General features: G+C 50.2%; 1 protein-coding gene across 1 annotated transcript in view; it reads left to right on the forward strand.

The window, feature by feature from the left end:
• The first annotated feature begins 540 nt into the window (after positions 1-540).
• DPYSL5 (dihydropyrimidinase like 5) overlaps positions 541-24,562 on the forward strand; it is a 70,572-nt gene continuing 46,550 nt past the window's right edge. The window contains exon 1 of the mRNA XM_007532587.3: positions 541-629. The gene's annotated coding sequence lies outside the window, so the exon portion shown is untranslated. The remainder of the gene's footprint in view (positions 630-24,562) is intronic.

A 24,562-nucleotide genomic window follows, 5' to 3' on the forward strand; every position in this document is an offset into this window, starting at 1 on the left:
TCCAGTCTTCCCCCCACCCCACCCCACCCCGCTTCGCCTCCGGCCCCGGATAGGGGGGTACGGGTAGCCCAGAGCCCCAGCTGGGGCAGGTGCAGCAGCCGGGAGTAGGGAGACAGGTGCAGGGTATGGTCCCTGGGGCCCGCCCCCCCGTGCGCGCCCCCGCCCCGCACCCCCTCCGCGCCCCCCGCATTGTCTGGGGAGCCGGGGGCGGGAGCGCACTGTCCCTGTCCCCGCCCCGCAGATCCCGGGGGCCCGCGTCCCAGCCCGGCTTTGTGAAAGGGGGCAGGTCTCCTTGGAGACCTGACGGGCACGCAGGGGCTGCGGCTGGGGAGTGGGCTCCTCGGCCGCGCCCTCTGTCCAGCTCGGACCCGGGCTGCTGCGGGGTCTGCCGGGAGTTGTAGTCCCGAGATGCGCGCGGACCTGGAGATGCGGGCACCGCCTGTCCCCGCCCCCACCTGCTCGGGGAGCGCTGATTGGCCGCTCTGCGCCCCGCCCCGCCCCGCCCGGCCCGCAGCCCCGACTCCGGCGCCAGGCTCCCCGGCGGCGGCGAGAGCGAGCTTGCAGCCCGCGCCTAGCCCGCGGACCCGATCCGAGCTCCGACGGAACCCGCGACCCCTCAGTCCAGACGAGTGCGTGATGGCGGGGCGGGGGCCCCCAAGGAGCATAGGAGGGCGGGGGTCGCGTGGCGGGGGGTGTGGCCGGGACGGGGCTGCGCGGGGGTCCGAGCCCGCGCCTTTGTACGCCCTGCAGCCGGGCTCTCGGGGCGCGAGAGATGTGTGCTCGCGGGGTTGCGGAGAATCAGGGTGTGGCGGCGGGGTGCTGCGCGGGGTCCCCCAGGCACGCGGCAGACGCCCCCCTGGGCGCACACGTCGAGATGCGGGAATGGCCGCGGGGCCGGGCGGGGCCTCTGTGACTGCAGGCCCGCCGCGTCCGAGCTCTGTGCCGGGGCTGCCCGGCCTGACCGGACCCCGCCCGGCCCCTCCCCGAGGCACCTGCCCGCACAAAGACTGCGCGGCTCGGCCCCAGCGGCGCCCTGGGCCAGGCGGGCGGGGGGCAGCGACACCCCAGGTCCCGGGGTGGGGGGCGGCACTCGGAGCTGCAGGGCGCGGGGCTGCGAGAGGCGGAGGTCCGGGTCTGGGCGCACATGGGGCCCGGGGCTGGGCACAGGTGGCTGGGTTTGGGGAGAGGAGATGCCGAGCCTGCATTTGGGAGTGAATGGGAATGGCGGGCAGGTGGCGCGGGCGAGGCTGCAAGGGGAAGAAAGAGGAGAGTAGGCGAGTAGGGGGAAGGTGGGGGTCCCCGGGGAGGGAGAGGCAGGCATCTGGGGGTGCTTCGGGCCTGGGGACGCCCAGCTCTGTAGCCGCCGCCCCCGCGTGCAGGGGGCCATTGGGCGCGGCCCTGCCCCCCCACCCCCCGCGTCGGACCCGGGACCGGCGGGAGAGTCCCTGCAACGAGCTTTGTCCCAGGCTGGGGCGGCTCCGGGCTGGGGGCAGCCGGGTGCGCGGCGTCGGGCACGCCCTTCCCTCCCCGAGAGCCCTGGGCCAGCGACAGATGCCGCGGGGAGGCAGGCTGGGGGGGGGGGGGTTCCCGGCGGGAAGACCCTGAGAACAATAGCAGGCCCTGCTATCCGCCCGACGCCTCAGAGGGCCCCCCCAGAACTCAGGGGTACGTTTTTTGGTTGCAGAAAATGCTTCTCTCCCGCCCCCGAAAAATCTCAGGGCAGGTGCTCGTCGCTTGGGGACACCAACCCCCTGTTGTGCATTCTGGGTGGGAGTCTGGGGAGGACGGACCCTCCGGCCGGGCCTACCTGCAGCCCCCACACCCACCATGCTGTTGCCCCGCATCACATTGCGGACGTGGCCGCGGGCGACCCCGCGGTCGCCTGGGTGCAGCGCGCTGGCCTGGGCTTTGTCTGCGCAGGTGACCGACGAGGGGCGGTCGGGGCTGCGGGGAATTCGGGGCGGCTCGCTGGACAGTCTCCGAGGGCGCGGCTCCGGGGCCTGTAGCCAGCAGTCAGGGACTCAGGCTTCCCGGGTGGGTGGCCACGCCCGAGCCATCTTCTGCAGACTCTCCAGTATTGTCTGCTGACCAGGGCGAGTCTGCGCCCAGGGGACACCAGGGGGTAGCCAAAGAACAGAAAGGGAAAGGCAGAGCCGGGCTTCAGTGGACCTTTCCCTCTGCCAGCCCTGCTACAGCCCAGAAACACAACTCCCTATTTACGGATTTTTCTGTGACGCTAATCCAGTTGATATTAAAGGTGATGCTGTAGCATGAGGCTTCGACTTTGAAATTGTCATTCATTAACCAAAAAGAAAGAAAGAGCCAGCAGAAGCATTTGCCATTCCAGGAGTGGAGGAAGCTGGCAGAGCCTGAACGATGCAGGGTGGGGAGGCACCCTTAGCTGTTGGGTGGTCCTGTGGGTTCTCTTCACCTGCCCAGGACCCTCTAGTATTCATCCTACCCCCCAAGCTGATGCCTGAATGAGGAACTTCCATGTGGCTACTGGCTCTGCCAGGCTTCAGGGAGGGTGCAACCAGTGGGCACAGGTTGAATCTTGCTGGTAGTAAGGGGTGGGGCTCTGAGAAGGTGCCTCTCAAGCACCCAGCTCTGGGCTCTGGAGAGAATCTGGATGCTGCTCCCTCTCCCCCGCCTGTCCCTCACCTGGTGTCAGCTGAAACGGGAAACCAGACACCCAAGGTGTTTTGTCTTTTTCTTGTAAAGAGCTCTGGTGGGGTGTGTGTTTTCATGTTGTCATCCCCCCTGGGGGAATCTGTCTCTGCTTTTTGAAAGAACTGTCTGCACTTGCTCCGGATGTGATCTTGTTAGAGTCTACGGAAGGTCCCTGTGGTGGGGTGCTCTGAGATGGGGGAGGGGAGGGGAGTGGAGGAGGGGCAGCAGCAGCCCCTCCTCCATGGTGTGGGCCCAGAGGGGATTGGCAGGTAACCCCAAGAGTTTTGGGGTGCCACTCCTTACTCCATGGTCAAGGGGCCACAAAGAGCTGGCTCTTTCTGGTATTGCCTCTCCAAGATGCACACGAGCCATGGTGACTTTAATATTAAAACAAACAAAAAAAACTTTTTTTTTTTTTGCTACCAAGGTTATCACTGGGACCCCCACCCCTGTTCGATTCCACCTTTTCTGGCAAACTGTTTTTTTTATAGAGACCCCAAAGCACTGCTCCTCCTCTCATAGAACTTTCCCACTTATCTGGTGCTTCTGTGTGGTGGTGTGGACCCAGACCCTCGTGCAGGGCACACTGTGCTGTCTGCTGGCCCCGTGTTTTCATATTCTCATGGCACCACGTGTCTCCGTCTCTGCGTGCAGGTGAACACAGCCAGAGTTAGGAGGTTTTGGTGTAGACTTCCTCTACCTCTCACCTCCACCCCCACTCCACCCCACCCCCTTCTGCTGTGAGAACTTCCCCTTCTGGCCAGGGGGTGGAGGTGGGGGGGCATGCTTTGGGTGTGTGAGACCCAGGGTTGGACCCCAGCACCCAGAGCAAGCCAAACAAAAGCAGTAGGTTTCCTTCATTCTCTCTGGGGAAGTCTAAGCCAAAGGCAGTCACAGCTGGTGACAGGTGTCTGGGGCACCGTGGGGTGTAACAGAGAAGTTGGTGACACCTGGGAGGAGTACCCAAGACCGCATTTCTCTAAAGATTCGTTTATTTACTCAGTGGGCAGGAGAGAGAGAGACAGAGAGAGGCGCCAGAGTACCACTCCTGCCTTTGCAATGCTGGGGATCGAACCCCTTGCTTCCTGTATAATGCTGTGCTCTGTTGGAAGATTTCATGACCTGATGTGGGTGTATGCCTGGCTCAGGGAGTAGTGCTGGCACCCAGCAAGTGCCCAGAGCACGTCACCTCTCACCATCCGTATAGCTTCCAGAATGCGAGCCCACAGAAACGTTTTGATTCTCCCTGTGACCTCCCACCCCAAGCAGCTGGAGCAGGCTACTGTGGGGTGTTAGCAGTGGGACTTAAAGAATGTTAGGGGCTCTTTCTTGATCTCCCACCCTTGCAAATAGCGGGGATATTCTGCTGAGGGCAGGACTTTTCCAGCACAGCTGTTTTCAGCAGCTGAGAACTTGCTGAGTTAAGAATGTCCAGGTGAATGACCTCCGTGTGTGTGTGTGTGTGTGTGTGTGTGTGTGTGTGTGTGTGTGTGTAGTGCGTGTGGTGGCCTGGGACTTCCCTCTGTGCTCACAGTTTCTTTTTTTAAAATATTTATTTACTTATTCCCTTTTGTTGCCCTTGTTTTTTATTGTTGTTGTAGTTATTATTGTTATATATGTCATTGTTGGATAGGACAGAGAAATAGAGAAAGGAGGGGAAGACAGAGAGGGGGAGAAGAAGATAGTCACCTGCAGACCTGCTTCACCGCCTGTGACTTCCCTGCAGGTGGGGAGCTGGAGGCTCGAACCGGGATCCTCGCGCAGGTCCTTGCGCTTTGCGCCACCTGCGCTTAACCCGCTGTGCTACCGCCCGACTCCCTAGTGCTCACAGTTTCTAAAGGCACCTGTGGCTGCTGCTGCTTTTCTGTTCTTGGCTTATTTGGTTGGAAATTGTTGGGAATAAAAATATCTCGGGTTTCCCAGCTGAGAAATACAGTTGGTAGCACCAAGTCGCTTCTTTAACAGCTAGAGTTGTTTGTTTGTTTGTCGATGTAGTACAGAGGAATGATTTTTGTTGTTGTTGCCTCCAGGGTTCATTGCGGTGCATGAATCCACTGCACTCGGAGGCTATTTTTTCCCATTTTGTTGCCCTGGAAGTTACTGTTATTGTCATTGTTACCATTGCTGTTGTTGTTGGATAGGACAGAGAGAAATGGAGAGGGGGAGAGAAAGACACTTGCAGACCTGCTTCACCACTTGTGAAGTTACCCCCGCAGGTGGGGAGCTGGGGGCTCGAACAGGGATTCTTGTACTGGTCCTTGCGCTTCACACCATGTGTGCTTAACCTGCTGTGCTACCACCCAGCCTCCAGAGGAATGATTTTTTAAAAAGATTCAACAAGGGCAACAACAGGGAATAAATAAATATTAAAAAAATAAATAAAAGGTTAATTACTTTTTAAAATTGCCTCCAGGGTTACTATTCCCAGTAGCCATTTCCTCTCCCCCTCTGCCTCTTTTTTGTTATTTGATAGGAGAGAGGGACATTGAGAGGGGAGGAGGAGATTGAGACGGACAGAGAGACCTGCTTCACTACTTGTGTACATTCCTCCATAGGTGGGGGTCAGGAGACTTGAACCCAGGTCCTTGTGCATCATATGGAGTGTGCTCAACTTGGTGTGTCATTGCCTGGCTCCCTTAATTTACTTACTAAGAACACCTTTCTGCATATGTGGTGATGGGGGATTGAACCTGGGACCTCAGATCTGGAAGTCCTTTGTACTACCTACTGTATCACCTGCTGAACCACCTCTTGGGAAACTACTTTTATAATTATTATTAGTATTATAATTATTGTTATTGCCACCAGGATTATTGCTGGGGCTCAGTGCTGGCATTAAGAATCCACCACTCTCAGGAGCTGGGTGGTGTGCAGCGGGTTAAGCGCAGGTGGTGCAAGCACAAGGACCAGTGGAAGGATCCCAGTTCGAGCCCCCGGCTCCCTACCTGCAGGGGAGTCGCTTCACAGGCGGTGAAGCAGGTTTGCAGGTGTCTTTCTCTCCCCCTCTCTGTCTTCCCCTCCTCTCTCTGTTTCTCTCTGTCCTATCCAACAACAACAACAATAATAACTACAACAATAAAAAGGGCAGCAAAGGGGAATAAATAAATAAATATTAAAAACATAATTTAATATTAAAAAATAGAATCTTCCACTCCCAGCAGCCATTTCTTTCTTTCTTATTTGATAAGTGAGATAGTGAGAGCAAAAGATAGACACCTGCAGACCTGCTTCACCACTCATGAAGCATCCCCCATGCAGGTGAGGAGTGGGGCTTGAACCTGAGTCCTTGTGCTTGGTAATGCGTGTGCTCAACTGGGTGTGCCAGTGCTTGACCCCCTATTTTATTTTATTATTATTATTTTTTTTTGAGAGACACAGAGATTGAGAGCAGAGAAGGAATGAAAGAGACCAGAGCACTGAAGCTTCCTTCCGTGCAGTGGGGCCAGGCTCAAACCTGGGGCACACACGGGACAAAGCAGCGCACTGTCCCAGCAAGCTACTTCACTGGCCCTATTTATTCATTTTTGTTTGAGGCCAGGGATGGAACCAAGACATGTGAACATGCCTTTGCCACAGAGCTCTGTCTCTGGCCTCAGAAATGCTTTGGAAATTTTGATTCTGGTGGGGTCTGTGTAAGCTGGGGTTCTCCAGAGACAAAACCATCGCTGGATGGGGAGATAGCAGAATGGTTCTGCAAAGGACTGTCATGCCTGAGACTTCCAAGTCCCAAGTTCAATCCCCTTCTCTCTCCCTCTCCCTCTCCTTCTCTGTCTTCCTCTCAGATTTATCAATGAAAGAATATCAAAGCACCAGTGGTGTGCTGGAAATTGAACTCAGTAACTTTGACATCCAAGTCCTGTGTTTTACCGCTGTACCAACCAGTGGACTCCCCCCCCCCCCATTTCCAGTGCAGAATTCCTCTTCTTGGAAACCTGCTTTTTTCTCTTTTTTATTTTTTATTATTATCTTTATTTATTTTTTGGATAGAGGCAGCCAGAAATCAAGAGGGTGAGGGGAGATAGAGAGGGAGAGAGACAGAGAGAAACCTGCAGCACTGCTTCACTGCTTGTGAAGTTTTCCCCGTGTAGGTGGGGACCAGGGGCTCGAACCCAGGTCCTTGTGCACTATAACGTGTGCACTTAACCAGGAACACCACCACCTGGCCCCACATTTTTCTCTTAAAGGCCTTTCAGCAGATCATAGGAGAGCCACCACATCATTGAGGTAAATTTCCTTTTTTTAAAGTAAACTTAGCCTAACAAAATTGGCATCTGGAAACTAACAAGCCCATGCTTTTGAGTACTGCAGCCAGGGTGGGGCTCGATAGTGGAGCAAAAGACTAGCAGGGGTGAGGGTCCGAGTTCAGTCCCCAGAACTGCATGTGCTGGGGTGACACTCTTGCTAAATCTTTACATGCTATCCTAAGGTGGAGAGTCTCCACTCATTGTGCTTCTACTAAACCAAAGGATTCAGCAGTGGGCAATTCCATTATAAAGTGGCGCTTGTTTAAAACAGAATTTGGGGAGTCGGGCGGTAGTGCAACGGGTTAAGCGCTCGTGGGGCAAAGCGCAAGGACCGGCATAAGGATTCCAGTTCAAGCCCCCAGCTCCCCACCTGCAGGGGAGTCGCTTTGCAAGTGATGAAGCAGGTCTGCAGGTGTCTATCTTTCTCTCCCCCTCTCTGTCTTCCCCTCCTCTCTCCATCTCTCTCTGTCCTATCCAACAACGGCGACATCAATAACAACAACAATAATAGCTACAACAGTAAAACGAAGGCAACAAAAAGGGAATAAATAAATAAATATTAAAAAAAAGAAACGGAATTTGACCTTTTTTCCCTTTTTTCATTCATAAAGCTTCTAGCACAAAATAGCGCCTGGGGTAAGGGTGCCATAGATTATGTGGCAAAGAAATGAACTGGCAGAGGATGTTCTGTTTTTGCTTTCTTGTTTATTTGTTTTATTGACTATTATTATTAATTAACTTATTTATTTTACTTTACTACAGCACTGCTCAGCTCTTGCTTATGGTGGTGTCAGGAATTGAACCTGGGGCTTTGGAATCTCAGGCCTGAAAGTCTTTTGTATAAAACCATTATGCTGTCTCCTGGCCCAGAGGAAGTTTTACAGGCTTCTACAGCCCAGGAGGCCTCCACCTACTTCCTTGTGTACATTTCAGCCCAACTGACCCCATGAGGGTGAGGGCTTATAAAAACCAGATCCTCTTGCAAATGGAACTTTCGCACTTCTGCACTGTGCTTGGTGCCACGCCCCCACTGTTGTCCATTTTGTTGTCTTTGCAGTTTTTTTTGTTGTTGTTCATCATCGCCTGTACGTGTGTGTGTTTAAAAAAAATTTTTTTTAATATTTATTTTATTTATTTATTCCCTTTTGTTGCTCTTGTTGTTTTTTTATTGTTGTAGTTATTATTGTTGTTGTCGTTGTTGGATAGGACAGAGTGAAATGGAGAGAGGAGGGGAAGACAGAGAGGAGGAGAGAAAGATAGACACCTGCAGACCTGCTTCACCGCTTGTGAAGCGACTCCCCTGCAGGTGGGGAGCCAGGGTTCGAACCGGGATCCTTATGCCGGTCCTTGTGCTTTGCGCCACCTGCGCTTAACCCGCTGCGCTACAGCCCGACTCCCAAATTTTTTATTTATAAAAAGGAAACATTGACTAAACCATAGGATAAGAGGGGTACAACTCCACACAGTTCCCACCACCAGAACTCTGTCTCCATCCCCTCCCCTGATAGCTTTCCCATTATTTATCCCTCTGCGAGTATGGACCCAAGGTCCTTGTGGGTTGCAGAAGGTGGATGGTCTGGCTTCTGTAGTTGCTTCCCCGCTGAGCATGGGCATTGACAGGTCGATCCATACTCCCAGCCTGTCTCTCTCTTTCCCTAGTGGGGCAGGGCTCTGGGGAAGCAGCGCTCCAGGACACATTGGTGGGGTTGTCTGTCCAGGGAAGTCTGGTTGGCATCCTGCTAGCATCTGGAACCTGGTGGTTGAAAAGAGAATTAATATACAAAGCCAAACAAATTGTTGACCCATCATGGACCTAAAGGCTGGAATAGTGCAGATGCAGAGTTGGGGGAGGCCCTCCATTTTGTAGATAGCTAGCAGGCACACTTTAGTTATATTCCAGAGGGCCTGAGCCTGAAATCTGATATGCGGGCGGATCAAGTTATTGTCTGGGGTGTGTTCCTATTGGGTATTTTCTGGAGCGGAGAAGCAAGGTCAAAGGGCACACTTATGTTCTGCTATAGTAGATTATACCAAGAGTCATATTAATGCTGAAGCGTTCAAAAAAAAAAGACACTGAGGTGCAGGTGCCAAACTGGGCTTGGCAAGACCAGGTGAGACACTCTGAGGAGACTGGTCACAGTTAAGGCGGCTCCTGCAGAATGTACTTTCCAGTCTCCTTTGGGATTGATTCTGCCATAAGCAAGTGAGAGGCGTCACATGTGATAACCCTTTCAAACCTAGATTTAGGGGGGCTGGGCAGTGGCACACCTTATTAAGCTCACATAGTATGAAGTGCAACGACCTGGGTTCGAGCCCCCGGCTCCCTACCACAGGAGGGACGCTTCACAAGTATGAAGTAAGTCTGCAGGTGTCTGTCTTTCTCCCTCTTTCTCTCCCTCCTCTCAATTTCTGTCTGTCCTACCCAATAACATGGAAAAAATGGCTGCCAGGAGCAGTGGATCTGTAGTGCTGGTACTGAGCCCCACAATAACTCTGGAGGCAAAAACAAATAAACAGAAAACCCCTAGATTTATGAAGGATAGACACACACAGCCTTGCTTCACTGTCCCCACAGGTGGGGAGCGGGGACTCGAGCCTGGGTCTTTGCACATGGGAACAAGTGCACCCAACCAGATGTGCTGCCATCGGATCCCCCCCCCCCCCATGTACTTTTGAGTGTTGAGAATCTCTTAGAAAATGAGTTGCATGAATGCAACCGGGCTCGAACCGGGATCCTTGCCGGTCCTTGTGCTTTGCGCCACGTGCGCTTAACCCACTGCGCTACCTCCCAACTCCCTTTATCTTTTGTATTTATTGGATAAAGACAGCCAGAAATTGAGAGGGGAGTGGGGAATAGAGAGGAAGAGAGACAGAGAGACACCTGCAGCACTGTTCACCACTTGTGAAGCTTTCCCCCTGCAGGTGGGGACTGGGTACTTGTACATTATAACATCTGCGCTCAACCTGGTGTGCCACCACCTGGCCCCTCAACTTACTTTTTCTAAATTTTTTTAAAATTTATTTTCCCTTTTGTTGCCTTTTTTGTTGTTTTATAGTTGTCGTAGTAATAATTGTTGTTGTTATTGATGTCATTGTTAGGACAGATAGAAATGGGGAGTGGAGGGGAAGATGGGGGGAGAGGACAGACACCTGCAGAGCTGCTTCACCGCCCGTGAAGCGACTGCCCTACAGGTAGGGAGCTAGGGGCTCGAACCGCGATCCTTATGCGGGTCCTTGTGCTTCACGCCACTTGTGCTTAACCCGTTGTGCTACCGCCTGACTCCCCACCTCAACATTTTTTATTAGTGATTTAATAATGATCGACAAGATTGTGGAATAAGAGGGGTACAATTCCACACAATTCCCACTACCAGAATGCCATATCCCATCCCCTCCATTGGGAGCTTCCCTATCCTTTATCCCTCTGGGAGCATGAACCAAAGATTTTATGGGGTGCAGAAGGTGGGAGGTCTGGCTTCTATAACTGCTCCGCTGGACATGGGCATTGACAGGTCGATCTGCCCTCCCTGCCTGTTTCTGTCTTTCCCTAGTGGGTAGGGCTCGGGAGAGGTGGGGTTCCAGGACTCATTGGTGAGGTCATCTGCCCAAGGAAGTGAAGTTGGCATCATGGTAGCATTTGCAGCTTGGTGGCTGAACAACAGTAAGATGTAAAGCAGAACAAATTGTTTAGTAACCAGGAACCTAAAGGAAGAACACAGCCAGTGAGATTTGGGGTCTTCATGTGGGAAGAAGCTAGGAAGTCTGTTTTAGATATATTCCAAGGGGCCTGACAGCGGGTTGAAAATATTGTTTGGGGAGATGGTGTCAGAATTGGGAGTAGGACTAAAAAAAGGACCAACTTTTTACAGTCCCATCAGACAAAGCTTCCTAATTAGTCTTGGTTGACAGCAGAGGGTTTTTGTGAAAGCAGGAAGGAGACTGGGACAGACAGTTGTTAAACACAGGGCTGGCACAATAGTGGGAAATGCCCAGGGCTTCAGGTAAAGCAGGTTATCTTTATAATCTGTTATCATGCCAATGCGTGTTTACTAGGTGTGTTGGTATACAATCATAATGTAAGCTTTAAAGGTCTATTTAGTTAGTTAGAGCCCCCAGCTCCCCACCTGCAGGGGGGTCACTTCACAGGCAGTGAAGCAGGTGTCTATCTTTCTCCCTCTCTGTCTTCCCCTCCTCTCTCCATTTATCTCTGTCCTATCCAACAACGACGACAGCAATAACAACAGTGATAAACAACAAGGGCAACAAAAGGGAGAAAATGGCCTCCAGAAGCAGTGGATTCATAGTGCAGGCACCGAGCCCCAGCGATAACCCAAGAGGCAAAATCATAATAATAATAAAGTTAAAAAGGTGTGGACCCAGGGGCTTGAAACGGACTCCTTGCACATGGTAACGTGTGCTCAACTGGCTGTGCCACAGCGCAGCCCCCAATCCTAATGTGCCTCCCTTCCATCTTCCAGGTTATCCAGTCTATGTGAGTGATGTTCTTTTAAATGGATTCACTGCCTTTACTTAAATGCTTAAAAGAACCACTGGTTCCAAACCATCTATGGGAATGCTTTCTGTAAATATAAGAGGACCTAGAGAAACAAACACAGTGAAAGCCAGCCAGTGTGATGCCATGCAGGTTGGAACCAGAACTTCATTTTCCCCTTTGTTACAAGGGCACTGAGTGCCTGTGCCCCGCATGTGGGGAGCCATGTGCCCACCCACAGAAGTGCTGGAAGAACTTTCCTGGGGTGATGAGAATGTAGGGAGGGGTAGGAGAAAGCCACCTCCTTCCTTGTGATTCAGTGTAATGGAGTGTCACCTCCTGGGCCCACCCATGTCACTGTTGCTGCGGCTTGGACATGAGGCAGGGGCAGCTGGGGGTTGGGGTGGGCGATGGATGAGGTGTGTAAATGACCCAAATAGAGCAAGCCCAGCCCTCTAGCTAGTGTGTATGTTGAGGGTCAGGGGGCACTGAAGTCAGCGAGGATCTCAGTACTGAGTCTTCTGACTTGACTCCTGTTGTGAATGAATCAGTACTTTTTTTTGCCTCCAGGATTATTGCTGGGGCTCTGTGTCTGCACTACGAATCCACTGCTCCTGGAGGCTATTTTTCCCCTTTTTGTTTATTGTTGTTATTATTGCTGTTGTTATTGCTGTCATTATTGTTGGATAAGACAGAGAGGAGGGGAACACAGAGGTAGGAGAGAAAGATAGACACCTGCAGACCTGCATCACTGCTTGTGAAGCGACCTCCCCGCAGGTGGGGAGCCAGAGGCTTGAACTGGGATCCTTAGGCCAGTCCTTATGCTTTGCACCATGTGCGCTTAACCCGCTGTGCTACCACCAAAACCCCCCCCATCAGTACTTTTCATTGCTGAAGAATATTTCATTGTGTGACCTGCCACATTTTGCAGACCTTAACAGCCAGAGGTCATCTGAGTTGTTTCTACGTTGTGGCTGTAATAATAATGCCCCCTGGCAAGCTTCTGTGTGGCCTGGCCATGTGTCTTCATTTCTCTTGGGTAGGAGCGGTGGGTGTCCGGGTCCTTTGGTGGCTCTCACTTGTTGAGGCACTGTCACCCTGTTTTCCTCCGCAGCTGCACACTTCACATGTACAGTGGAGTGCGAGAGTTCCGTTTCTCTCGCATCTCTGCCAGCGCTTGTAATGACCTGTCTTCTTTCATCAGAACCAGCCTGGGGGCGTGAGGTGGGGTTGCGATGTAGTCGTGATTCGCATCATCCTGGTTGCTGAGAGGGTGAGCATCTTCTCCTGAGCTCATCTGCCCAGTATCTTCTTTGTCGGTGTGTCTGCAGATTTCTGCACAGCCTTTGATTGTGCTGTTTGTCTTCTGATTGAAGAGTCACAAAAGTTCCCTGTGTTCTAGATTTGGCTTCTTTGTCAGAAGCATCTTTTGTAAACGGGTTATTCCAGTTTGTCACTTGCTTTCCCTTTATTCTTGGCTGTATCCTTTAAAAAAGCAGATGTCACGTGGCACAAAGTGCAAGGACCGGCTTAAGGATCCTGGTTCGAGCCCCCAGCTCCCCAACTGCAGGGGAGTCACTTCACAAGTAGTGAAGCAGGTCTGCAGGTGTCTGTCTTTCTCTCCCCCTCTCTGTCTTCCCCTCCTCTCTCCATTTCTCTCTGTCCTATCCAACAACAACATCAGTAACAACAACGATAATAACTACAACAATAAAAAAACAACAAGGGCAACAAAAGGGAAAATAAATAAATAAATACTAAAACAAAAAAAAGCAGATGTTAGGGGCTGGGTGGTGGTGCACATGCTACAGTGGACAAGGACCCAGGTTCGAGCCCCCAGTTCCCACCTGCAGGAGGAAAGCCTTGCGAGTGGTGAAGCAGGTCTGCAGGTGTCTGTCTCTCTGTCTCTTTCCCTCTCTAGCTTCCCTCCTCCTCTCAACTTCTGGCTGTCTCTATCCAATAAATAAAGATTAAAAAAAATTTTTTTAAAAACCAGATGTTTTAAATTTTGATGAGTTTCTGTTTGTTAGTATTTTCCTTCAGGGTTCATATTTCTATTTCCGCCCTAGCCCACTGTTCCAGAAACTTCCTCTTTCTTTTTTTTTTGTAATTATTTTTTTTTCATCTTTATTGAATAAAGATAACCAGAAATCAAGAGGGTAAGGGGAGATAGAGAGGGAAAGAGAAAGAGAGCCGCCTGCAGCCCTGCTTCACCACTCTCAAAGCTCTCCTGCAGGTGGGGACTGGGGGTTCGAATCCCAGTGCTTGTGCTTCGTCATAACATGTGCACTCAGCCAGGTGCGCCACCACCCGGCCCCCCTCTAATATTTTCTTCAGGAGCTTTTCTTTTTCCTTTCCTTTCTTTTAAGATTATCTTTATTTATTGAATAGAGATAGCTGTACATTGACAGGAACAGAGAGGTAGAAAGGGAGAGCGACAGGGAGACATTGGCCACACTGCTTCACCACTTGTGAAGGAAGCTTTCCCCCAGCAGGTAGGGACCAGGGGCTTGAACCTGGGTCCTTGCGCACTGTAACACATAACCAGGTGCGCCACCACTTGGCTCTGGAGCTTTTCATTTAGTATTAATGATCAGGTCTGTTATCTATTTTGAGTTCACCTGCTTCCTCCATGGATAGCTATTGGTTTTGTGTTATTTGTTGGAAAGACTGTCCTTGGGGCTTGTCAGTGGAATACTCGGTTGAGTGTACATATTACAGATCAAGAGGACATGGGTTCAAGCCCTCGGTTCCCACTTGCAGGGGGGAGCTTCACAAGTGGTAAAGTAGTGTCTCTCTGTCTCCTCATCTCTATCTTTTCCTCCCCCTCAGCTTCTTCTATTTCTGTTCAAACAAATAAAATGTTGAGAAGAAAGAAAAGATTGCACCCCCCAATTTAATTACCTTTGCAACTTTGCCAAGTTTCAGTAGAATATATATATATTCTTCTGAAATATATATTTCATAGATATGATCAGCAGATAATGAAATCAGGAATGTGGTTTCCGCAAAGGTCTAAATACTATGAAACATTTTTTTTTTAAATCAGACACACTCTAATATTAGCCAGTAAGTGTTAAACAGGGTAGGTACTTGCCAATAGAATGATAGTCAACCATTTAAATACTTATATTTCTAAATTAGGTAGTGAGGGGGGAAGTTGATATAAGTAGCCATATAAGCATGTGGACAAGAGTTTCAGTGGAATAAGCAAAAATTACATAATTATTAGCAAAATGGTCTATAGGTGGTCTTATAATTGATTAAACACTGGCATAGTATATTTATACACTTTCAGTAGAAAATAAAAAATTACAGTAGCTGTTTTATCAGTGGTCTATGGGTGGCCTTATAATCGCTTAAATATTGGTATATTACATTTACCCATTTGTAAGCATTACATTTAATCCTCTATTAGAAAAGATGCCAAATGTCTGAGTGTTTAAGGGACGCAAAGTCCAAGCTACAAGTTGAGGTTTGGTTTTATTGGTTGTTGGAGCTCTAGGCAGAGTTTTTCCTATAGACAGACAGACAGACAGATAGGCACCACAGCACAAAGCTTCCTCTAAAGCAATGAGGGCCAGGCTTGAGCCTGGGTTTGCTGATGAGTGATGAATATATATTCAATTGAAGTTTGGCAAAGTTGCAAAGGTAACTCTACATACGTGTGTGTGTGTGTGTGTGTGTGTGTGTGTGTGTGTGTGTGTGTGTATTCAGTATATATCTGGACATGCTGTCCTGTCCCATCCATGTAGCTCTCTATTCTTAAGCCAGTAGATCTGCCTTGATTCCTATAGCCTTAGAATAAGTCTTAGAGGGAATCGGGCAGGGTAGCACAGCGGATTAAACGCAGGTGGCGAAAAGCGCAAGGACCGGTGTAAGGATCCCGGTTCAAGCCCCCGGCTCCCCACCTGCAGGGGGAGTCACTTCACAAACGGTGAAGTAGGTCTGCAGCGGTTTGTCTTTCTTTCTTCCTCTCTGTCTTCCCCATCTCTTTCCATTTCTCTGTCCTATCCAACAACGACGACATCAATAACAACAACAATAATAACTACAACAGTAAAACAAGGGCAACAAAAGGGAATAACTAAATATTAAAAAAGAAAAATAATAAGTCTTAGAGACAGACAATATAGATTTTCCACTTTGTCCTTTCTTGTAGTTTGTCCTGTACACTTGAATACAAATTTGGAATGATCTTACCAATGTCCATCGAAAGGCCTGATGGGGTTTGTTTTTAGGGGACAAGCCCAGGTCCTCCCTGTACACACAGTATGAGCCCCTCTCCTGGCCCAGTTTCCCTTCTGTGTTGCTGAAGATTGGAGGTTGGGGGCAGAGGGGGGGACAGGCAGCAGTGCCCCACCCCACCTTCTGTGAAGTTCCACACGTTTTCACCTTCCATGTGGTGCTGGGAATCGATCCCAGGGCCTTGTGCAGGGAAGGCTGTGCTCTGGCGCTGAACCTTCCTGTTAGGACTAGGATTAAGGTCACATTGACTGTAGATCAGAGTGAAGCAAACTGATATCCCAGCAGTGTTGAGACTCCCGAGTAATGGTGCATGTTTTTCCTCCCCGATTTTTTTGTTTTGTTTATCTGTGTTTTATTTATTTTTTAATTTTCCAAAGCACTGCTCAGCTCTGGTTTATGGTGGTGCTGGATGGGGATTGAACCTGGGACTTTCAGTGCCTCAAGCATAAAGTTTTTTGCATAACCATTGTGCTGTCTCTCCAGCCCACTGTTGCTTCCTTTACTTAGTTCTCTCATTCCTCTCAGCAATCCTGAGGTTGTGACCGCACAGCTTTTGTTATATTCATCACGCTGGGCGCTGCTGTTGAAGATAAGATCTATGTTTTTGTCTTGTCTACTCCTTCAAAAAGTCTACCGAGCAGGCAGATTGGGGGTGGGGTGGGCAGACTGGAGTGACAGTGTGGGGTGATGGGACAGCTGGCCACAGACACCCCATCTTCCTTCCACTGGGCAAAACACAGCTGCTCAGACAGCCAGGCGGGCACATGGCAGAAAACAGCTCAGCATGGGGACAAGAGGCCTGAAGCTGAGAGCCTCGGATGGCAGGCGGGGACGGGGGCGCTCCCTGGAGAAGATGGTGGGCAGGGACAAGGTGGGGGGGGCACTAGTAGGCCCTTCCTCACACTAGACCTAAGCACATGGGACCTGTGGCACAGGGGGTCTGACCCAAGCAGTGGAGGCGCTGGAGATCTGGAGTGCTGGTGAGCCCAGTCAGCGCCCTGGGCTAGGCTGAGGAGCCCACTGGGGCAGGACCAAGGCACCTAGCAAAGGAAATTCGACCCTGAGGGCTTTTAGAAGTCCTGAACCACTCGGCTGCATTGCACACACAGTTTTGAGTGTCCTTGCTGGACCTCTCCTGCACCCTGGGGGCAACTCAGCAGCACTTCCCGGAGGAGGAGGGGGAGGGGGAGGGGGAGGGGGAGGGGGAGGGGGAGGGGGAGGAGGAGGAGGAGGAGGAGGAGGAGGAGGAGGAGGAGGAGGAGGAGGAGGTGGTGGTGGTGGTGGCTTCTTCGGCCATCAGTGCTGAGTGCTTCCTGCCCAGCCAGGCACCGGGCCAGCCTCATCTCACAGCAGATGATGTTTTAATGCTGCAATGGGGAGTGAAACTGCTGTTCTATCAGTATGTATTTGGAGAGAGAGGAAGATGGGGAGGTCTGTGAGGTGGCACAGTGGATAAAGCACTGGATTCAAGCATGAGGTCCGTAGTTTGGCTCCTGGCACTGTATGTGCCAGAGTGTTGCTCTAATTATATTTTCCTCTTCCCTGCTTTTTTCTCCCCCTCCCTCTCCAACTCCTCCCTCTTCCTTTTGCTTCTCTCTCTAATAAATCCTTTTAAAATGAAGAGAGAAGAGAGACACCAAAGCACCACTTCACCATCCCTGGCGCTCCCCGTGGTGCTGTCCATGGTGCTCCTATGTGGTGCTGGGAATCAATCCCAGGATCTCACACCTCCCCCGTGATCAGGCATGTGCTCTTCCCACTGAGCACCCCCCCTCCCATGCATTTCTTTCCACTTGCTCCAGAGCTCCTCAGGAGTTAGAGCGGCAGCTGGCTCTTAGCTGGCTCTGAGCCTCTGATCCAGTTTGCATCTTGGCGAGCTCTGCATTTGACCAGTGTGGAGGCTGACAGACCAGCTAGAATTGTGCAGGTGACAGTGATGTCATCGTCCAGGGAGATGTTGAGGGCCTGGGTAGCAGATAGAACTAATGGTGCTGGAATACTGCTCTCTTTAAAAGATTTAAGCATCTGTTCACCACCCTGGCACCTGCAGTGCTGGGGATTGAACTTAGAACCTCATGCTTGTGAATCCTGAAGTCTTCCAGTGTGCTACCTCCCCAGCTTCTGGAATTCTATTGTTTGAAGTCTCCTAAACCTGCAAGAGAATGTGAGCTGTTAGCACAGTCGGACCCTTCAAATCCTGGTGTTCCCTGGTGTCTGGGGTAACCTCGTCCTCTCCTCAAAACTGGGTGGCCTTGCCTGCATCACGGGCATCTCTGGGAGCCCCAGTGGGTTGAATTCCTGTGTTCATTCAAGAGTAAATTCAGAAAGGTCACGATAAGAGAGAGCTTTGAGGGACTGGGCACAATGGTGCGCCCAGCTGAGTACACGCTACAGTGTGCAAGGCCCCAAGTTCAAGCCTCAGATCCCCACAGGCAGGGGAAAGCTTCATGAGCAGTGAAGCAGTGTCACAGGTGTCTTCTCTTTCTCCTTCTCTTCCTCCCTCCCTCCCTCCATCCCTCTCCCCTCTTGATTTCTCTCTGTCAGACAAGATTGTAAGACTACAGTGTGTGGTCCCATACCACCCTCAGCACCAAAGTTCTGTTTCTTCACCCTCCCACCTCCCAAAGATTCACCACCATAGTTCTCACAAGTCTTAGGAACAGTCTGCTTGCTTCTGAGTGAGACAACCTGGTAGTTGTTTTTCATCTCTTTACTTATTTCACTAATCACCTCTGGTTCCAACCTTCCCCCCCTTTTCTTGCCCCCAGGGTTGTTTCTGGGGCTCTGTGCCAGCACTACAAATCCACTGCTCCTGGTGACCATTTTTTAAGTTTTTTATTTATGACAGAGAAGTTGAGAGAAGATAGAGAAAGATAGACACCTGCAGACCTGCTTCACCACTTGTGAAATGTCTCCCCTGCAGGTAGAGACTGGGGGCTCAAACCTTGGTCTTCGTGCAAGTCCTGCTTTTTGTACTATTTGCACTTAATGGGGTGTCCACCACCTGGCCCCTTAGTTCCATCCATTTTTGCCCCAAGGGACACAATATCATTTTTTTTTTATTGCAGAGTAGTATACCATGAAATATATATCCCTTAACTTCTATAGTCATCTGACAGGCTAGGCTGCTTCCACTCTTTGGCTGTTGGGAATAATGCAGCTATGAACATAGAAGCATATGACTTTTTGAACTAGTGTTTGAGTGTCTACTGGATAAATGCCTATGAGTGGTGTTGCTGGGTCATAAGGTCATTCCATTTTTACTCGTTGAAGGACTTTCCGTATAATCTTCCAAGCGGGCTGCACCGGTTGGCATTCCCACCAGCAGTGAAGCAGAGTTCCTTTTCCCCCACAACCTCCCCAACACCCATCACTCCCTGTTTTGTAGATGGAAGCCATTCTCTCAGGTGTGAGACGGCAGCTCCTCTAATTTTCATTTTCATTTCTCTAATGATAAGTCAAGTGGAGCATTTCTTCACGTGTCTGTTGGTGATGTGCATCTCTCCCTTTGAAAACTGTCAGTTTAATTCTTTGGCCCACTTTTTTTGTAAATTTATTTATGAGAATGATAGGAGGAGAGAGAAAGAACCAGACATCACTCTGGCACATGTGCTGCTGGGAATCGAACTCAGGACCTCATGCTTGAGAATCTAAAGCCTTATCACCACACCACCTCCCAGACCACTGGCCCACTTTTTTATTGGGGTATTTTTATTTCTTTTGCAGATCTGTGCCAATTCTGTAAAGATATTTTATATCAGTCACTTATGGGATGTGTGATATGCAAATATCTTCTCCCATTTACTGGGTTGCCTGGTTATCCTTGTGTAGTTTGCTTTCGATGTGTAGAAACTTTTTAGTTCCATGTAATTCCATTTACTTACTCTTGTTTTCATTTCCCATGCCCAAGGTGTTGAGTCTCCAAATACATCTTTGATGTGAAGGTCCTGCAAAGTTTCACTGATAATTTCTTCTATAAATTTCAAAATTTCTGGGCCAGCATTTAGATCTTTAATTCACTTTGAGTTGGTGTTAGGTAGTGGTCTACTTTCACTATTCTGTTTGTGGCTATCCAATTTTCCCAGCACCATTTGTTGAAGAGACCTTCTTTACCACACTGAATGGCTTTGGCCCCTGTGTCATATATTAGGTGGTTTGTATATGCTCATTTCTGGGCTTTTGATTCTGTTTCATTGATCCAAGTGTCCATTTTTATTCCAGTACCATGCTGTTTTGATTACTATTGCTTTGTAGTATAAACTGAAGTTGGGGGGCTTGATACCTCCGTGTTTTCCCTCTTTCTCAGAAGCACTTTCTGGTTAAGAATTTTATTAAGAGGGCTGGGCAGTAGCGCAGCAGGTTAAGCACACATGGTGTGAAGCACAAGGACCGGCATAAGGATTCTGGTGGTGAAGCAGGTCTGCAGGTATCTATCTTTCTCTCCACCTCTCTCTCTTCCCCTCCTCTCTTAATTTTTCTAAATCCTATCCAACTACAGTGACAGTTAAAACAGCAAGGATAAACAACAAGGGCAGCAAAAGGGAAAAAAAATAGCCTCCAGGAGCAGTGGATATGTACTGCAGGCACCGAGCCCCAGTGATAACCTTAGAGGCAAAGAGAGAGAGAGAGAGAGAGAAGACTGCTCCACACCCAAGGAGCTTTTCTGGGTCCTTCTTATAGCCCCTCTCCTTTCCCTAAGCCCAGTCAGATGGTATAGCCGAGTCAGCACTTTGGGCCATGCCAGCTGGGGTTACTCTGGTCTCCTTAGTGAGTGTTCGCCCTGGTCCTCAGGTGGTCAGTTCTGTGTCCGTACCCCCCATCATCTTGAGGTATTGTGGACAGGCTAGGTTGGTGGCAGCTAAATGTCCCTGTTCCACTGGCATGACAGTTCAGGACAACTTCCCTGGAGTTTAGAGTTGGAGGGAGGGAGCCTGATGTCAGACCTGGAGAAATTACTTGTGCCTGACACAGTGTCGCTTTGGGAACACCTGCGCCTATCATCTCGGGAACTTTTCCTTCTATCTGTGTGACTTAGGCCCACGTACCTGCTTTCCACCTAGGCCCTAGGTTCTAACCACTAGACATCACTCCAGCTCTTGTCAAGTGCAGGCAGTCTGTCACCTCCAAGGGTGCCTGAGAGGCTCAGTTGGGTGTGTGGTGGTAAGCGCCTCCCTGGGAGTAGTGCTCAGAGTCTCCTCTCTAGCTTAGGGGCAGCGGCCACCTTCTGAATGGTCTAAAAGATTCTTCGAGAGAGAAGCGGACACAGTCATTCATCATCAAGCACGGGCATGTGGACAGCTGGTCTCCTTTAGTCTATGCCAGCCACACAGTCCTTTCTCAGCTCTGCTCCTGCCTTTTCTGTCTGAAGGGTCCCACATGACTGGCCCACCATGCTTCTTGACGGGAGCACCCCCAGAGTCCCTGTTCCCCTGACTCCTGTATCAGTCAAAGAGGCAGGAAGGCCAGCCCACAAATTATTTTATTTACTTTTTAAAATTTATTTATTTTCCCTTTTGTTGTCCTTGTTTTTTTATTGTTGTTGTAGTTACTATTGTTCTTATTGATATCGTCATTGTTGGATAGGGCAGAGAGAAATAGAGAGAGATGGGAAAGAGAGAGGGGGGAGAGAAAGACAGACACCTGCAGACCTGCTTCACCACTTGTGAAGCGACTCCCCTGCAGGTGGGGAGCCTGGGCTCCAACCGGGATTCTTACACGGGTCCTTGTGCTTGGCGCCACGTGGGCTTAACCCACTGCGCTACCACCCGGCTCCCCCCTCAAATTATTTGAAGCCATGGCCGTAAAGCTAGACTCAGCCCACTGGCTGGCGGCGCTACAGAAAGCCACGCTCGGTCCCAGCGGCTTTGCAGGAAGGGGAAGGCTCTTAGCAGCCTGCAGTGCAGTGGAGGCTGGAGCTGGCTCTGCGGGGGAGCAGCTGGAAACTTGTGTCTGTTTCTTGGAAAACAGCATCTGGGCTCGGGGAATAAACAGTATGGGCCCTTGAGGCCAGCAGGTCACCTGATCTGGAGCACCATGATGGTTCTCTGTGTTTCCTCCTTGTTGCTGGTCTGAAGCCTCGTTGTTTGCCCTGAGACAAAGGGTATCAGGGACAAAAGGGGATTGTGAGTCTCTGCACCGTGTCCTTTTATTGCAACTTCAACTTGACATGTTAACCCCAAATAGTCCCTGCAAGCAGAGGGCTCAGTGTTATCTTTAGCTTCATGGTATTAGTTTTAGTTCATCTGGTTGCTCTAGGGCCAGGGCCAGGTCTGAACTCCAGAGCACCCCCTGCCGGCCACTTGATCTCATTCAGAAGCCCCACCCCTTGCTTTGTGCCTCTCTCTTCCCACCCACCCAGTCCCCCCAAGCTTCTTTCTCACCCCCATCTAGCGCCAGATCCCCACGGCAGTCTGCTTGCCATCTTCAATCAGGCTTGCTTGGTCTTATTTTTATTTTATTTTATTATCTTATTTTGCCACCAGGGTTTTGAGTTGGGACTCAGTGTCTGCGTGAAGACTCCTCTGCTCCCAGCAGCCATTTTTTTCTTTCTTCCTTTTTCTATTTCTTTTTTAAATATTTATTCCCTTTTGTTGCCCTTGTTTTATTGTTGTAGTTATTATTGTTGTTGTTGGATAGGACAGAGAGAAATGGAGAGAGATGGGGAAGACAGGGGGAGAGAAAAATAAGACACCTGCAGACCTGCTTCACTGCTTGTGAAGCGGCTCCCCTGCAGGTGGGGAGCCGGGGGCTCGAACCGGGATCCTTATGCTAGTCCTTGCGTTTTTGCGCCATGTGCGCTTAACCCGCTGCGCTACCTCCAGACTCCTTTCTTTTTTTTTTTTAATTTCACATTTCTTTATTAGAGAAAATATTTCTGAATACAATCAGAAAGAGGAATTTATGTATAATAATTTGGAGCAAACAATAGTTCAATTTAGGTATTTTTAACTTGCAAATCTAATTGTACAGAAATCATATTTGCTTTAGCATAACAATTTCACTTAACACACTCAGAAGAACTCTCTGAATTTGTTAATTTTTCCTCATAGTCATGTAGTAGAGTGCAATGAACTCTACACAGTGGAAACGCCCAGTAGAGAAGTCACACATATTTCAAGATGCACCAGATATAGTGTATTTCTCTGGGGTTCTCATAATTTGTTTTTTGTTCTTCTGATAGAGAGTTAGAGACCATGGTGGGGACCAAGGACTGGAAGCCCAGTCCTTGCGCGTGGTCCCATTTGTGCCCTAAGGAGTGTGCCAACTCCTAGCTTCTCTTCTGCTTAACTTTTAGTTTTCTTTTGTTATCACTAGGGCTTTACCTCTCCAGAATGACATTTTTTTTTTCTCAGAGACAGAGAGAGGGTGAAAGATATCACAGCACTGAGCTTCCTCCAACACAGTGGGGACCAGGTTCAAACCAGAGTCATGCACGTGTCAAAGGAACACACTGTCCAAATGGACTGTTTTGCCAGCCAGCTTTTTTTCTCAATAATAAAAAAAAAGATCTGGGAGTTGGGCACAGCGGGTTAAGTGTAGGTGGCGCAAAGCACAAGGACCAGCGTAAGGATCCCGGTTCGAGCCCCAGCTCCCCACCTGCAGGAGAGTTGCTTCACAGGCGGTGAAGCAGGTCTGCAGGTGTCTGTCTTTCTCTCCCCCTCTCTGTCTCCCCTCCTCTGTCCATTTCTCTCTGTCCTATCCAACAACGACTACTGGGCTAGACTACGCGGCCAGAGAGATGATTCAGGAACCAAGCTCATGGCGGTAGCAATAGAAATCTTTATTCATGTGGATGCCCCAGAGTCCATCGTGAGTGCAGTGGGTTAGGCCACATGGAGCCAAAAACCGCAATGGCCTGCGTCTACCTACCCCTGCATGCCTGCCCTCCTCTAGATCGGGTGGCGGAAGAGAGAAACCAGAAACAGAAGTGGCTTTTATAGGATAAAACCGGAAGTGGCAAGTCAGAAACGGAAATGGCTAGGAAAGGGGGTGAAGAAAGGCAAAAGGCATGCTGGGAAGGTGGAAGCTTCCTTAGCAACTGTTGCAATGGTTTTAGCCCATGGGATTGATGTTACCCTGCAGGCAGGGCGGGTCTCGAGATAGAAAGAAGATAGATCAATGGGTGGGGATCTTTCAGGCAAAATAATGATTATGTAAACAGGCCATAGTATCAGCATAGTTCACGTCTGTTTGGGAACCAGAAATGGATGGGATGATACAGTGCTTGCTGGCCCGAGTCTAGGGTTCTCCCCCAATTACTGTCTGCAAGATGTTGTCTGGGGTGTCATTAGCTCACGCTAATTTTAATTCCAAACAAGAAAAGAAGCTATTTATATTCCTACTCAGTTTCTGTCCCAAATCCAGATTTTTAGAAGAGAGGACACACACCAGGGTGGGGTTGGGGGTGTGGGAACCTTCTCTCCCCTTGCCCCTCCAGAGACATGAGCAGAGGTCTTGTCCCCAGTCCTGGTGGTGGTGGCACCCCCTCAGGAGACCTTTGGCAGTTGCTGGGATGGGGGGGTCCCAGCTGCAGCTGCTGTCCTTGTGAACATGCTGGTGGCATTCTTTCTGGGGCTTTGATGACAGCTGGCCAAGCTGGTCAGAGGGCTCAGCAGGACCCAGGCATCTGCAGGGGCTGGTAGCCGTGGAGACCTCTCGAAAGCCCCCAGTGTAACATCCCCAATGGGGCTTGAGGGCAGAGGTTGCCCCACTTACTGGGGTCTGCTGGAACTGCAGATAGGGACTCAGGACACACCCTATAGCCCTGAAGCTCAATCCCAGGGCCCTGATCCTCTCCACAATGAGCATGTGACAGTGACCAGTTCTCCCCACTCTCTGGCGGCTAAGCCCTGGGGATTTTGCCATCTGTGCTCTTGCTGCAGAGATGAGAGGAACAGGTCCAAACTTC

This window comes from Erinaceus europaeus, chromosome 3 (assembly GCF_950295315.1).
Source record: "Erinaceus europaeus chromosome 3, mEriEur2.1, whole genome shotgun sequence".
Taxonomy (NCBI): Eukaryota; Metazoa; Chordata; class Mammalia; order Eulipotyphla; family Erinaceidae; genus Erinaceus; species Erinaceus europaeus.